The following is a 12,400-nucleotide window of genomic DNA, read 5'->3' on the forward strand; positions in this document are numbered from 1 at the left end:
ATCGATGCCCACATTCTCCAATTGGATTTTGCCTGCCCGTTAACTTGTTGTTGTTGTTTTTGGTGATTTTCTACTATGAGTTGAAGGGGAATTAGCTCAAATGGTAGAGCGCTCACGTTGCATGCGAGAGGCAGTGGGATCGTTGCCCACATTCTCCAATTGAGTTTTACCTGCTCGTAATGTTTGTTGTTGTTGTTTTTTGTGATTTTCTTGTGTGAGTTAAAGGGGAATTAGCTCAAATGGTAGAGCGCTTGCTTCGCATCCGAGAGGTAGTGGGATCGATGCCCACATTCTCCAATTGGATTTTACCTGCTCGTAATGTTTGTTGTTGTTGTTTTTGGTGATTTTCTTCTGTGAGTTAAAGGGGAATTAGCTTAAATGGTAGAGCGCTTGCTTTGCATGTGAGAGGTAGTGGGATAGATGCCCACATTCTCCAATTTGATTTTTCCTGCTCGTTAACTTGTTGTTTTTGGTGATTTTCTTCTATGAGTTGAAGGGGAATTAGCTCAAATTAATAGAGCGCTCGCTTTAGCATGTGAGAGTTGTGGGGTCGATGCCCACATTCTCCATTTGGATTTTTGCCTGCTCGTTAACATTTGTTGTTCTTTGTGGTGATTTTGATCTGTAAGTTAAAGGGGAATTAGCTCAAATGGTAGAGCGCTTGCTTTGCATGCGAGAGGTAGTGGCATCGATGCCCACATTTTCCATTTGGATGATGCCTGATCGTGACGTATGTTGTTGTTTTTGGCGATTTTCTTGTATGCTTTGCAGGGGAAGTAGTTCAAATGGTAGAATGCTCGCTTAGCGTTTGTTTGATCGATGCCCACGTTCTCCATTTGGATTTTGCCTGCTCGTTAACTTTTGTTGTTGTTGTTTTTGGTGATTATCTTTTTTGAGCTGCAGGGGAATTAACTCAAATGGTAGAGCGCTCGCTTTGTATGCGAGAGGTAGTGGGATCGATGCCCACATTCTCCATTTGAATTTTGCCTGATCGTAACGTTTGTTGTTGTTTTTGGTGATTTTCTTGTATGCTTTGCAGGGGAAGTAGCTCAAATTGTAGAGCGCTTGCTTTGCATGCGAGAGGTCGTAGGATGAATGCCCACATTCTCAAATTGGATTTTGCCTGCCCGTTAACTTGTTGTTGTTGTTGTTTTTGGTGATTTTCTTCTATGAGTTGAATGGAAATTAGCTCAAATGGTAGAGCATGCGAGAGGTAGGGGGATCGATGCCCACATTCTCCATTTGGATTTTGCCTGCTCGTTAACTTTTGTTGTTGTTTTTGGTGATTTTCTTGTATGAATTACAGGGGAAGTGGTTCAAATGGTAGAGCGCTCGCTTTAGCATGTGAGAGTTCGTAGGGTCGATGCCCACATTCTCCACTTGGATTTTGCCTGCTCGTTAACTTTTATTGTTGTTGTTTTTGGTGATTATCTTATGGAGTTCCAGGGGTCTTAGCTCAAATGGTAGAGCGCTTGCTTTGCATGCGAGCGGTAGTGGGATCGATGCCCACGTTCTCCAATTGGATTTTGCCTGGTCGTTAACTTTTATTGTTGTTGTTTTTGGTGATTATCTTATGGAGTTCCAGGGGTCTTAGCTCAAATGGTAGAGCGCTTGCTTAGCATGCAAGAGGTAGTGGGATCGATGCCCACCTTCTCCATTTGGATTTTGCCTGGTCGTTAACTTTTATTGTTGTTGTTTTTGGTGATTATCTTATGGAGTTCCAGGGGTCTTAGCTCAAATGGTAGAGCGCTTGCTTTGCATGCGAGCGGTAGTGGGATCGATGCCCACGTTCTCCAATTGGATTTTGCTTGCTCGTTAACTTTTGTTGTTCTTTTTGGTGATTTTGATCTGTAAGTTAAAGGGGAATTAGCTTAAATGGTAGAGCCCTTGCTGAGCATGTGAGAGGTAGTGAGATTGATGCCCACATTCTCCATTTGGATTTTGCCTGCTCGTTAAATTTGTTGTTGTTGTTTTTGGTGATTTTCATCTGTGAGCTGCAGGTGTATTAGCTTAAATGGTAGCGCGCTTGCATCGCATGTGAGAGGTAGTGGGATCGATCCCCACATTTTACATTTTGATTATGCCTGATCGTAACATTTGTTGTTGTTTTTGGTGATTTTCTTGTATGCTTTGCAGGGGAAGTCGTTCAAATGGTAGAATGCTCGCTTAGCGTTTTTGGGATCGATGCCCACATTCTCCATTTGGATTTTGACTGCTCGTTAACTTTTGTTGTTGTTGTTTTTGGTGATTATCTTCTTTGAGCTGCAGGGGAATTGACTCAAATGGAAGAGCGCTCGCTTCGATTGCGAGAGGTAGGGATCGATGCCAAATTCTCCAAATGGATTTTGCCTGCTCGTTAACTTTTGTTGTTGTTGTTTTTGGTGATTATCTTCTTTGAGCTGCAGGGGAATTAACTCAAATGGTAGAGCGCTTGCTTTGCATGCGAGAGGTAGTGGGATCGATGCCCACATTCTCCATTTGGATTTTTCCTGCTCGTAAGGTTTGTTGTTGTTGTTTTTGGTGATTTACTTTTGTGAGTTAAAGGGGAATTAGCTCAAATGGTAGAGCGCTTGCTTCGCATGCGAGACGTAGTGGGGTCGATCCCCACATTCTCCGTTTGGATTTTGCCTGATCGTAACGTTTGTTGTTGTTTTTGGTGATTTTCTTGTATGCTTTGCAGGGAAAGTAGTTCAAATGGGAGAATGCTCGCTGAGCGTTTGTGGGATCGATGCCCACATTCTCCATTTGGATTTTGCCTGCTCGTTAACTTTTGTTGTTGTTGTTTTTGGTGATTATCTTCTTTTGAGCTGCAAGGGAATTAACTCAAATGGTAGAGCGCTCGCTTTGCATGCGAGAGGTAGTGGGATCGATGCCCACATTCTCCATTTGGATTTTACCTGCTCGTAATGTTTGTTGTTGTTGTTTTTGGTGATTTACTTGCGTGAGTTAAAGGGGAATTAGCTCAAAGGGTAGAGCGCTTGCTTCGCATGCGAGAGGTAGTGGGATCGATGCCCACATTCTCCATTTGGATTTTGCCTGCTCGTTAACTTTTGTTGTTGTTGTTTTTGGTGATTATCTTCTTTGAGCTGCAAGGGAATTAACTCAATTGGTAGAGCGCTCGCTTTGCATGCGAGAGGTAGTGGGATCGATGCCCACATTCTCCATTTGGATTTTACCTGCTCGTAATGTTTGTTGTTGTTGTTTTTGGTGATTTACTTATGTGATTTGAAGGGGAATTAGCTCAAATGGTAGAGCGCTTGCTTTGCATGCGAGAGATAGTGGGATAGATGCCCACATTCTCCAATTGGATTTTGCCTGCCCGTTAACTTGTTGTTGTTGTTTTTGGTGATTTTCTACTATGAGTTGAAGGGGAATTAGCTCAAATGGTAGAGCGCTCACGTTGCATGCGAGAGGCAGTGGGATCGTTGCCCACATTCTCCAATTGAGTTTTACCTGCTCGTAATGTTTGTTGTTGTTGTTTTTTGTGATTTTCTTGTGTGAGTTAAAGGGGAATTAGCTCAAATGGTAGAGCGCTTGCTTCGCATGCGAGAGGTAGTGGGATCGATGCCCACATTCTCCAATTGGATTTTACCTGCTCGTAATGTTTGTTGTTGTTGTTTTTGGTGATTTTCTTCTGTGAGTTAAAGGGGAATTAGCTTAAATGGTAGAGCGCTTGCTTTGCATGTGAGAGGTAGTGGGATAGATGCCCACATTCTCCAATTTGATTTTTCCTGCTCGTTAACTTGTTGTTTTTGGTGATTTTCTTCTATGAGTTGAAGGGGAATTAGCTCAAATTAATAGAGCGCTCGCTTTAGCATGTGAGAGTTGTGGGGTCGATGCCCACATTCTCCATTTGGATTTTTGCCTGCTCGTTAACATTTGTTGTTGTTTTTGGTGATTTTCTTCTGTGAGTTAAAGGGGAATTAGCACAAATGGTGGAGCGCTTGCTTTGCATGCGAGAGGTAGTGGCATCGATGCCCACATTTTCCATTTGGATGATGCCTGATCGTGACGTATGTTGTTGTTTTTGGCGATTTTCTTGTATGCTTTGCAGGGGAAGTAGTTCAAATGGTAGAATGCTCGCTTAGCGTTTGTGGGATCGATGCCCACGTTCTCCATTTGGATTTTGCCTGCTCGTTAACTTTTGTTGTTGTTGTTTTTGGTGATTATCTTTTTTGAGCTGCAGGGGAATTAACTCAAATGGTAGAGCGCTCGCTTTGTATGCGAGAGGTAGTGGGATCGATGCTCACATTCTCCATTTGAATTTTGCCTGATCGTAACGTTTGTTGTTGTTTTTGGTGATTTTCTTGTATGCTTTGCAGGGGAAGTAGCTCAAATTGTAGAGCGCTTGCTTTGCATGCGAGAGGTCGTAGGATGAATGCCCACATTCTCAAATTGGATTTTGCCTGCCCGTTAACTTGTTGTTGTTGTTGTTTTTGGTGATTTTCTTCTATGAGTTGAATGGAAATTAGCTCAAATGGTCGAGCATGCGAGAGGTAGGGGGATCGATGCCCACATTCTCCATTTGGATTTTGCCTGCTCGTTAACTTTTGTTGTTGTTTTTGGTGATTTTCTTGTATGAATTACAGGGGAAGTGGTTCAAATGGTAGAGCGCTCGCTTTAGCATGTGAGAGTTCGTAGGGTCGATGCCCACATTCTCCACTTGGATTTTGCCTGCTCGTTAACTTTTGTTGTTCTTTTTGGTGATTTTGATCTGTAAGGTAAAGGGGAATTAGCTCAAATGGTAGAGCGCTTGCTTAGCATGCAAGAGGTAGTGGGATCGATGCCCACCTTCTCCATTTGGATTTTGCCTGGTCGTTAACTTTTATTGTTGTTGTTTTTGGTGATTATCTTATGGAGTTCCAGGGGTCTTAGCTCAAATGGTAGAGCGCTTGCTTTGCATGCGAGCGGTAGTGGGATCGATGCCCACGTTCTCCAATTGGATTTTGCTTGCTCGTTAACTTTTGTTGTTCTTTTTGGTGATTTTGATCTGTAAGTTAAAGGGGAATTAGCTTAAATGGTAGAGCCCTTGCTGAGCATGTGAGAGATAGTGAGATTGATGCCCACATTCTCCATTTGGATTTTGCCTGCTCGTTAAATTTGTTGTTGTTGTTTTTGGTGATTTTCATCTGTGAGCTGCAGGTGTATTAGCTTAAATGGTAGCGCGCTTGCATCGCATGTGAGAGGTAGTGGGATCGATCCCCACATTTTACATTTTGATTATGCCTGATCGTAACATTTGTTGTTGTTTTTGGTGATTTTCTTGTATGCTTTGCAGGGGAAGTCGTTCAAATGGTAGAATGCTCGCTTAGCGTTTTTGGGATCGATGCCCACATTCTCCATTTGGATTTTGACTGCTCGTTAACTTTTGTTGTTGTTGTTTTTGGTGATTATCTTCTTTGAGCTGCAGGGGAATTGACTCAAATGGAAGAGCGCTCGCTTCGATTGCGAGAGGTAGGGATCGATGCCAAATTCTCCAAATGGATTTTGCCTGCTCGTTAACTTTTGTTGTTGTTGTTTTTGGTGATTATCTTCTTTGAGCTGCAGGGGAATTAACTCAAATGGTAGAGCGCTTGCTGTGCATGCGAGAGGTAGTGGGATCGATGCCCACATTCTCCGTTTGGATTTTTCCTGCTCGTAAGGTTTGTTGTTGTTGTTTTTGGTGATTTACTTTTGTGAGTTAAAGGGGAATTAGCTCAAATGGTAGAGCGCTTGCTTCGCATGCGAGACGTAGTGGGGTCGATCCCCACATTCTCCGTTTGGATTTTGCCTGATCGTAACGTTTGTTGTTGTTTTTGGTGATTTTCTTGTATGCTTTGCAGGGGAAGTAGCTCAAATGGGAGAATGCTCGCTGAGCGTTTGTGGGATCGATGCCCACATTCTCCATTTGGATTTTGCCTGCTCGTTAACTTTTGTTGTTGTTTTTGGTGATTATCTTCTTTGAGCAGCAGGGGAATTAGCTTAAATGGGAGAGCGCTTGCATCGCATGCTAGAGGTAGTGGAATTGATCCCCACATTTTCCATTTGGATTATGCCTGATCGTAACGTTTGTTGTTGTTTTTGGTGATTTTCTTGCGTGAGTTAGAGGGGAATTAGCTCAAATGGTAGAGCGCTCGCGTTGCATGCGAGAGGTAGTGGGATCAATGCCCACAATTTCCAATTGGATTTTGCCTGCTCGTTAACTTCTTGTTGTTGTTTTTGGTGATTTTGTGCTGTGAGTTGAAGGGGAATTAGCTCAAATGGTAGAGTGCTCGCTTAGCATGTGAGAGGTAGTGGGATCGATGCCCACGTTCTCCATTTGGATTTTGCCTGCTCGTCAACTTTTGTTGTTGTTGGTTTTTGGTGATTTTCTTGTGTGAGTTAAAGGGGAATTAGCTCAAATGGTAGCGCGCTTGCTTCGCATGCGAGAGGTAGTGGGATCAATGCCCACATTCTCCATTTGGATTTTGCCTGCTCGTAATGTTTGTTGTTGTTGTTTTTGGTGATTTTCTTGTATGAATTGCAGGGGAAGTGGTTCATATGGTAGAGCGCTCGTTTTAGCATGTGAGAGTTAGTGGGGTCGATGCCCACATTCTCCATTTGGATTTTGCCTGCTCGTTAACTTTTATTGTTCTTTTTGTTGTTTTTGATCTGTAAGTTAAAGGGGAATTAGCTCAAATGGTAGAGCGCTTGCTTAGCGTGCGAGAGTTAGTGGGATCTATACCCACATTCTCCATTTGGATTTTGCCTGGTCGTTAACTTTTATTGTTGTTGTTTTTGTTGATTTTCTTGTATAATTTGCAGGGGAAGTATTTCAAATGGTAGAATGCTTGCTTAGCGTTCGTGGGATCGATGCCCACATTCTCCATTTGGATTTTGCCTGCTCGTTAACTTTTGTTGTTGTTGTTTTTGGTGATTATCTTCTTTGAGTAACAGGGGAATTAGCTCAAATGGTAGAGCGCTCGCTTTGCATGCGAGAGGTAGTGGGATCGATGCCCACATTCTCAAATTGGTTTGTGCTTGCTCATTAGCATTTATTGTTTTTGATGATTTTCTTGCATTAATTGAGGGGAATTAGCTCAAATGAAAGAGCGCTCGCTGAGCATGTGAGAGGTCGTGAGATTGATGCCCACATTCTCCATTTGTATTTTGCCTGCTCGTTAACTTTTGTTGTTGTTTGTGGTGATTTTCTTCTGTGAGTTACAGGGGAATTATCTCAAATGGTAAAGCGCTCGCTTTGTATGTGAGAGGTAGTGGGATCGATGCCCACATTCTCCAGTTGGATTATGCCTGCTCGTAATGTTTGTGGTTGTTGTTTTGGTGATTTTCTTGTCTGATTTGCAGGGGAAGTAGTTCAAATGGTCGAATTCTCGTTTAGTGTTCATGGGATCGATGCCCACATTCTCCATTTGGATTTTGCCGGCTTGTTAACTTTTGTTGTTGTTGTTTTTGGTGATTATCTTCTTTGAGTTGTCGGGGAATTAGCTCAAATGGTAGAGCGCTTGCTTCGCATGAGAGAGGTAGAGGGATCGATGCCCACATTCTCCGAATGGATTTCGCCTGCTAGTTAACTTTTGTTGTTGTTGATTTTGGTGATTATCTTCTGAGTTGCAGGGGAATTAGCTCAAATGGTAGAGCGCTCGTTTAGCATGCTAAAGGTAGTGGGATCGATGCCCACATTCTCCAATTGGATTTTGCCTGCTCGTTAACTTGTTGTTGTTGTTTTTGGTGATTTTCTTCTGTAAGTTGAAAGAGAATTAGCTCAAATGGTAGAGCGCTTGCTTCGCATGCGAGAGGTAGAGGGATCGATGCCCACATTCTCCAATTGGATTTTGCTTGCTCGTAATGTTTGTTGTTGTTGTTTTTGGTGATTTTCTTGTATGCTTTGCAGGGGAAGTCGCTCAAATGGTAGAGCGCTTGCATTGCATGCGAGAGGTAGTGGGATCGATGCCCACAATCTCCAATTGAATTTTGCCTGCCCGTTAACTTGTTGTTGTTGTTTTTGGTGATTTTCTTCTATGAGTTGAAGGGGAATTAGCTCAAATGGTAGAGCGCTCGCTTTGCATGGGAGAGGTAGTGGGATCGATGCCCACATTCTCAAATTGAGTTTTACCTGCTCGTAATGTTTGTTGTTGTTGTTTTTTGTGATTTTCTTGTGTGAGCTAAAGGGGAATTAGCTCAAATGGTAGAGCGCTTGCTTCGCATGCGAGAGGTAGAGGGATCGATGCCCACATTCTCCAATTGGATTTTGCTTGCTCGTAATGTTTGTTGTTGTTGTTTTTGGTGATTTTCTTCTATAAGTTGAAGCGGAATTAGCTCAAATGATAGAGCGCTCGCTTTAGCATGTGAGAGTTGTGGGGTCGATGCCCACATTCTCCATTTGGATTTTTGCCTGCTCGTTAACTTTTGTTGTTCTTTGTGGTGATTTTGATCTGTAAGTTAAAGGGGAATTAGCTCAAATGGTAGAGCGCTTGCTTTGCATGCGAGAGGTAGTGGCATCGATGCCCACATTTTCCATTTGGATGATGCCTGATCGTGACGTTTGTTGTTGTTTTTGGCGATTTTCTTGTATGCTTTGCAGGGGAAGTAGTTCAAATGGGAGAATGCTCGCTTAGCGTGTGTGGGATCGATGCCCACGTTCTCCATTTGGATTTTGCCTGCTCGTTAACTTTTGTTGTTGTTGTTTTTGGTGATTATCTTTTTTGAGCTGCAGGGGAATTAACTCAAATGGTAGAGCGCTTGCTGAGCATGTGAGAGGTAGTGAGATTGATGCCCACATTCTCCATTTGAATTTTGCCTGATCGTAACGTTTGTTGTTGTTTTTGGTGATTTTCTTGTATCCTTTGCAGGGGAAGTAGCTCAAATTGTAGAGCGCTTGCTGAGCATGTGAGAGGTAGTGAGATTGATGCCCACATTCTCAAATTGGATTTTGCCTGCCCGTTAACTTGTTGTTGTTGTTTTTGGTGATTTTCTTCTATGAGTTGAATGGAAATTAGCTCAAATGGTAGAGCATGCGAGAGGTAGTGGGATCGATGCCCACATTCTCCATTTGGATTTTGCCTGCTCGTTAACTTTTGTTGTTGTTTTTGGTGATTTTCTTGTATGAATTACAGGGGAAGTGGTTCAAATGGTAGAGCGCTTGCTGAGCATGTGAGAGGTAGTGAGATTGATGCCCACATTCTCCATTTGGATTTTGCCTGCTCGTTAACTTTTGTTGTTCTTTTTGGTGATTTTGATCTGTAAGTTAAAGGGGAATTAGCTTAAATGGTAGAGCGCTTGCATCGCATGCTAGAGGTAGTGGAATTGATCCCCACATTTTCCATTTGGATTATGCCTGATCGTAACGTTTGTTGTTGTTTTTGGTGATTTTCTTGTGTGAGTTAGAGGGGAATTAGCTCAAATGGTAGAGCGCTTGCTTTGCATGGGAGAGGTAGTGGGATCGATGCCCGCATTCTCCAATTGGGTTTTGCCTGCTCGTTAACTTTTGTTGTTGTTGTTTTTGGTGATTATCTTCTTTGAGTTGCAGGGGAATTAGCTCAAATGGTAGAGCGCTTGCTTTGCATGCGAGAGGTAGTGGGATCGATGCCCGCATTCTCCAATTGGGTTTTGCTTGCTCGTTAACTTTTGTTGTTTTTGATGATTTTCTTTCAGTAATTGAGGGGAATTAGCTCAAATGAAAGAGCGCTCGCTGAGCATGTGAGAGGTAGTGAGATTGATGCCCACATTCTCCATTTGGATTTTGCCTGCTCGTAAAATTTGTTGTTGTTGTTTTTGGTGATTTTCTTCTATGAGTCGCAGGGGAATTAGCTTAAATGGTAGAGCGTTTGCATCGCATGCGAGAGGTAGTGGGATCGATCCCCACATTTTCCATTTTAATTATGCCTGATCGTAACATTTGTTATTGTTTTTGGTGATTTTCTTGTATGCTTTGCAGGGGAAGTAGTTCAAATGGTAGAATGCTCGCTTCGCGTTTGTGGGATCGATGCCCACATTCTCCATTTGGATTTTGCCTGCTCGTTAACTTTTGTTGTTGTTGTTTTTGGTGATTATCTTATTTGAGCTGCAGGGGAATTAACTCAAATGGTAGAGCGCTCGCTTTGCATGCGAGAGGTAGTGGGATCGATGCCCACATTCTCCATTTGGATTTTACCTGCTCGTAATGTTTGTTGTTGTTGTTTTTGGTGATTTACTTGTGTGAGTTAAAGGGGAATTAGCTCAAATGGTAGAGCGCTTGCTTCGCATGCGAGCGGTAGTGGGATCGATCCCCACATTCTCCATTTGGATTTTGCCTGATCGTAACGTTTGTTGTTTTTGGTGATTTTCTTGTGTGCTTTGCAGGGGAAGTAGCTCAAATGGTAGAATGCTCGCTTAGCGGTTGTGGGATCGATGCCCACATTCTCCATTTGGATTTTGCCTGCTCGTTAACTTTTGTTGTTGTTGTTTTTGGTGATTATCTTCTTTGAGTTACAGGGGAATTAGCTCAAATGGTAGAGCGCTCGCTTTGCATGCGAGAGGTAGTGGGATCGATGCCCGCATTCTCAAATTGGATTGTGCTTGCTCATTAGCATTTATTGTTTTTGATGATTTTCTTTCAGTAATTGAGGGGAATTAGCTCAAATGAAAGAGCGCTCGCTGAGCATGTGAGAGGTAGTGAGATTGATGCCCACATTCTCCATTTGTATTTTGCCTGCTCGTTAACTTTTGTTGTTGTTTGTGGTGATTTTCTTCTGTGAGTTGCAGGGGAATTATCTCAAATGGTAAAGCGCTCGCTTTGTATGCGAGAGGTAGTGGGATCGATGCCCACATTCTCCAGTTGGATTATGCCTGCTCGTAATGTTTGTGGCTGTTGTTTTGGTGATTTTCTTGTCTGATTTGCAGGGGAAGTAGTTCAAATGGTCGAATTCTCGTTTAGTGTTCATGGGATCGATGCCCACATTCTCCATTTGGATTTTGCCTGCTTGTTAACTTTTGTTGTTGTTGTTTTTGGTGATTATCTTCTTTGAGTTGGAGGGGAATTAGCTCAAATGGTAGAGCGCTTGCTTCGCATGCGAGAGGTAGAGGGATCGATGCCCACATTCTCCGATTGGATTTTGCCTGCTAGTTAACTTTTGTTGTTGTTGTTTTTGGTGATTATCTTCTGAGTTGGAGGGGAATTAGCTCAAATGGTAGAGCGCTCGTTTAGCATGCTAAAGGTAGTGGGATCGATGCCCACATTCTCCAATTGGATTTTGCCTGCTCGTTAACTTGTTGTTGTTGTTTTTGGTGATTTTCTTCTGTAAGTTGAATGAGAATTAGCTCAAATGGTAGAGCGCTTGCTTCGCATGTGAGAGGTAGAGGGATCGATGCCCACATTCTCCAATTGGATTTTGCTTGCTCGTAATGTTTGTTGTTGTTGTTTTTGGTGATTTTCTTGTATGCTTTGCAGGGGAAGTCGCTCAAATGGTAGAATGCTCCCTGAGCGTTTTTGGGATCGATGCCCACATTCCCCAGTTGGATTTTGCCTGCTCGGTAACTTGTTGCTGTTGTTGTTGTTGTTTTTGGGGATTTTCTTCTGTGAGTTCAAGAGGACTTAGCTCAATTGGTAGAGTGCTCTCTTTGCATGCGAGAGGTAGTGGGATCGATGCCCACATTCTCCAACTGCATTTTGCCTGCTCGTTAACTTGTTGTTGTTGTTGTTGTTGTTTTTTGTGATTTTCTTCTGAGTTGCAGGGGAATTAGCTCAAATGGTAGAACGCTCGCTTAGCATGCGAGAGGTAGAGGGATCGATGCCCACATTCTCCATTTGGATTTTGCCTGCTCGTTAACTTGTTGTTGTTGTTGTTTCTGGTTATTTTCTTCTGTGAATTGCAGGGGAATTCGCTCAAATGGTAGAGCGCTTGCATTGCATGCGAGAGGTAGTGGGATCGATGCGCACAATCTCCAATTTAATTTTGCCTGCCCGTTAACTTGTTGTTGTTGTTTTTGGTGATTTTCTTCTATGAGTTGAAGGGGAATTAGCTCAAATGGTAGAGCGCTCGCTTTGCATGCGAGAGGTAGTGGGATCGATGCCCACATTCTCCAACTGCATTTTGCCTGCTCGTTAACTTTTATTGTTTTTTGTGATTATCTTCTGAGTTGCAGTGGAATTACCTCAAATGGTAGAGCGCTCGCTGAGCATGCGAGACGTAGTGGGGAAGATGCCCACAATCTACAATTGGATTTTGCCTGCTCGTTAACTTGTTGTTGTTGTTGTTTTTGGTGATTTTCTTCTATGAGTTGAAGGGGAGTTAGCTCAAATGGTAGAGCGCTCACTTTGCATGCGAGAGGCAGTGGAATCGATGCCCACATTCTCAAATTGAGTTTTACCTGCTCGTAATGTTTGTTGTTGTTGTTTTTTGTGATTTTCTTGTGTGAGTTAAAGGGGAATTAGCTCAAATGGTAG

At 42.8% G+C, this 12,400-nt stretch overlaps 2 non-coding genes across 2 annotated transcripts; both read left to right on the forward strand.

Annotated features, from left to right (window-relative positions):
- Nucleotides 1–10,183: 10,183 nt before the first annotated feature.
- trnaa-cgc (transfer RNA alanine (anticodon CGC)) lies at nt 10,184–10,256 on the forward strand. Its single transcript has one exon. It is a non-coding gene; the product is annotated as a tRNA-Ala (tRNA).
- Nucleotides 10,257–11,966: 1,710 nt separating this feature from the next.
- Nucleotides 11,967–12,039, forward strand: trnaa-ugc (transfer RNA alanine (anticodon UGC)). The gene has a single exon. It is a non-coding gene; the product is annotated as a tRNA-Ala (tRNA).
- Nucleotides 12,040–12,400: the final 361 nt, after the last annotated feature.

The sequence above is a fragment of the Festucalex cinctus genome, chromosome 7 (genome assembly GCF_051991245.1).
Source record: "Festucalex cinctus isolate MCC-2025b chromosome 7, RoL_Fcin_1.0, whole genome shotgun sequence".
Taxonomy (NCBI): Eukaryota; Metazoa; Chordata; class Actinopteri; order Syngnathiformes; family Syngnathidae; genus Festucalex; species Festucalex cinctus.